Below are 3,601 nucleotides of genomic sequence, written 5' to 3' on the forward strand. Positions count from 1 at the left end.
GAGAGAGAGAGAGAGAGAGAGAGAGAGAGGGAGGGAGAGAGAGAGAAGGAAAGAAGGAAGGAAGGAAGGAAGGAAGGAAAGAAAGAAAGAAAGAAAGAAAGAAAGAAAGAAAGAAAGAAAGAAAGAGCGAGCTCACACACAATTCTGCAAGCCAAGGAACCTGGAGAAGGGTGAGGAGGGAGGAAAGGAAGCTGCAGGCATTGTGAGAACAAGACTCACTGGGCACCCAGGTACCCCTTCCACAGCTAGCACACAAGGAATTGTCTTGTGTCTAAATGTGACCACGAGGATAGAAACAGACCCTGTTAGGGGTTGGGGGTGGGGAAACAGGTGGTGGTTCCCTTTCTTACGGGACGGATTAAGGAAGATGGGGAAAGATCAGCAGTCCTGGGGCTTGAGTGTTGTCATAGTCAGTGATGAAGCAGAGAGATTAACAGACAGAAAGCATGACAGTGATAGAGACTGAAATATGTGGGGGGACAGAAGAGAAGTCCCAGCTACCCTCCTCCCCGGCTCCTTCACGGAAGGATACAGACTACTTACCTGGGTTCTCTTAGCAGGACCGTCTTGGAATTCAGGAAGGGAACTCACTCGATCTCAAGCAGGATAAACCATAGTCCAGGCCACATTGTGGGACCCTCAGTGATCTGGCAGCCAGTGACACTCCTGCTTCTGTTGCCGTGGATACAGCCTGGTTGGTCTAAATCGCTGGCAGCCGGGGAAGCAGGTGCCAGAGGGGTGCACTTGGTAGAGCTGGAGATGCTGGGGAACACCAGGTGGGCAGCACACAGCTTTGGGGTGCCCAAGTAGCGGGCAGATGGGGGTCCTGGTAGGTGCTTCTCCCGCTACACACTCCCACCCCCATCTTTATGCCACCACCAGTCTGGGAGGGGGCCAGAGCTAGCTCTGCTACTGGTCTGCCTGCCTGCCTGCCGGTTCCCCCCCACCCCCCACCCAGTCTGCCTGCTGGCCGCAGCCTTTTGTCCTCAGAAGACACGGTCCCAGCGGGGCCTCTGCCAAGCTTCTAGCAGAGGCTCAGGGTCCTGGACTCCTCCCTGGGAGCACACGAGCCATGGCCTGGGAGGGCCCCAGGTTAGGGGCACACTCTCATCCAGGCTAACCCCACTCTCCCGGCCCGGTGAGGATGGAGAAGAGGTGCAAGTCCACAGCCAGAGGCAGCAGCAGAGGTGGTGTTGGGGAGGGGATGGACGCCAGAAAGAGGGGGAGGGGTGGAGGGAGAGAGAGGCTGGCCTGATAGCCGTGTCCCAGGTTTTAGATCCGGGTTGAGAAGGGTGGCTCAGAGCATCCAAGGGGGGTCCTGATGCGAGACGAAGGTATGGTGGACCTGCCGGAAGAACCTTCCTTGCCCGAGAATCACCCCGCTCCACACAAATCCAGGTTCCACGATGCGGGGAACACCTAGCTTGGATAGGGTCTCAGTGAGGAGTCGTGGCCCCTTAGCTGGACCCTGTGTAGCCTGTTGGTCCTCCCCTCTCCTCGATTTGCACAGTCCCTGCCCGAGGGGCGGGTGGAGGAGGGAGGGAAGCAGGGAGAGCAAGGGAGGGAAGAAGGGAGGTTGAGCAGCCGGGAGACTCCCAGCCACCAGCAAGGTCCTCCCTGGGGCGGGGCGGCTGGGGTTGGGGGAGGGGGCTGGCGAGACCAGGAGAACTTGGCTGGCTGGCTGACTGAATGGGGATGCTTGGTGTGGTGGTTGTTCTTGCCAGGACAATAGCTGGCTGACAAAATCAGGCTCAGGCCTTTCTGACTTGAGAGAAGCCTGCGTGGAGGTGAGGAGAAGTAGCCAAGTAGCTTAGGCTACTAGTGTAGAGAGGGCAGGACTTGTAACGGTCTGGGGTCTGATTTTGGACAAAGATTTGGTGGAAGTTTCTCAGGCTTGGCATGGGAAGGCTTGGAAGATAGGGTAGATAACCTTATTTAGAATGGGGTTTTATGGGCCTGGTCTGGAAGCTAGCTTGGAGGGAGGTGGAGGAGGAGTGTAGACACCCAGCTCAGAACAGCCCCTGTCAGGCTATCTCCGATGCTGCTTCTACCTTTTCTGGGCCAGGAGGCAGGATGAATCCATACATAAGATTGCATTCCCGGGTAGAATAAGGCGAAAGATGAGAAGAATGCATGGTGAACAGAGATGTGAAGATCAGGGAATACATTTCTGTTTTGAATCTGTTGAATTGGGACCAAACGATGCTGTAGTGGTTCCTCTAACTCACAGCATTCAACAAATCCAATTCTCTTGATATAAAAAGTGTATTTTATTTGTCTTCTTCCCCCATTTGTTGATTCATTCATTAAGCACAGCTTTATGTAGGTCCAGTGCTGGCCTCAGATGACTCGGGTGGATCAGACTTGCGGCCTGCTCTTATGAAGCCCATGATCTGCTACCAACCTGTGGGCCTGGAAGCCAAGCACCTGCGACTGCATCCCTCTGGGACTTGTGAGATGTAGGTCCCAAGGCCTGCTCCCTGGAAATATAAATCTGGTAGGTGGGAGAGGTGCGAAACATTTTTTAGAAAACGTTTTGGTGGCTATTTTTATATCTCTCAAATTTGGGCACCATGCTTTGAAAAGGATAAAATCCTATGGACTGAACATAAATTCTCAGGGGAAATTAGGAAATGCTTTGGACCGACCTAGAATGAAAATCTTCACCTGAAATCTTGTGAGATTCCTCTAAGGCTGTGTGGAGGAGAAATTTCATAGCTTTAAATTCATATATTTTTAAAAAGGAAGAGGTAGATTTCTGTCTTAAGTTAGAAAAGGAATAGAAAATAGAGCCACACCAGAGAAGAAGATCAATAAAGTTAATGGTTCTTTGATGAATCCTTGAGACATCATGATTCAGAGAGTAAGAAAGCATGTAAAAAGTGTCAGGAACAAAGGGGTCACTACACCGTATAACATTGCGTTATACTGAGAGGCTATTAGTATTATAATTTTATGCTTGCAAATTTGAAAGTTTTGATATGGCAGAAAAATTATTGGCATATAAAATTTACTAAAAGTCACAGAAAATATAGACGATCTGAGCAATCGTAACTACTAAACAAACCGAATTTATAAGTTTAAAAGGTTTATACAGAGAAATCTCTAGGAGGCTAGGGAGATGGCCTCAGTGGATAAGAACACTTGCTCTGCAAGTGCAAAGACCTGAGTTCAAATCCGTAGCAACCATGTAAAAGTGTGGTATGGCTGTGTCTGCCTGTAACTCTACCATTGGTGGGCAGAGGCAAGTGAATCCGTAGAATTTGCTGGCCAGCCAGCCTAGCCAAAACACAGTGTGCTTCCAGTTCAGTGAGAGACCCTTTCTCAAGGTGTTTATGTGGAGAGCAATAGACAGAAACATCTAAAGTTCTCCTCCAGCCTCTGTGTGCATGATTGTTCAATGGTAAGTTCTGCAAAATATTCAGAGAGCCCCCAACTTTCTAATTTTATAAAATTCTTCAGGGGATTGGAGAAAAATTATGATTGATCAACAGGCACAAAAGAAAAGCAACTTAACAAACAAGCAAAAGAAAAATCTCAGCCGGGCGGTGGTGGCGCACGCCTTTAATCCCAGCACTTGGGAGGCAGAGGCAGGCGGATC

The 3,601-nt window shown here is 50.1% G+C and overlaps 1 long non-coding RNA gene across 1 annotated transcript in view; it reads right to left on the reverse strand.

Moving 5' to 3' along the window:
* Positions 1 to 1,476, reverse strand: part of LOC106144099 — a 2,148-nt gene extending 672 nt beyond the window's left edge. Inside the window, exon 1 of the long non-coding RNA XR_001229200.2 lies at positions 544 to 1,476. This is a non-coding gene — a long non-coding RNA (uncharacterized LOC106144099). The remainder of the gene's footprint in view (positions 1 to 543) is intronic.
* Between the last annotated feature and the right edge of the window lie 2,125 nt (positions 1,477 to 3,601).

Source organism: Microtus ochrogaster, chromosome X (genome assembly GCF_000317375.1).
Source record: "Microtus ochrogaster isolate Prairie Vole_2 chromosome X, MicOch1.0, whole genome shotgun sequence".
Taxonomy (NCBI): Eukaryota; Metazoa; Chordata; class Mammalia; order Rodentia; family Cricetidae; genus Microtus; species Microtus ochrogaster.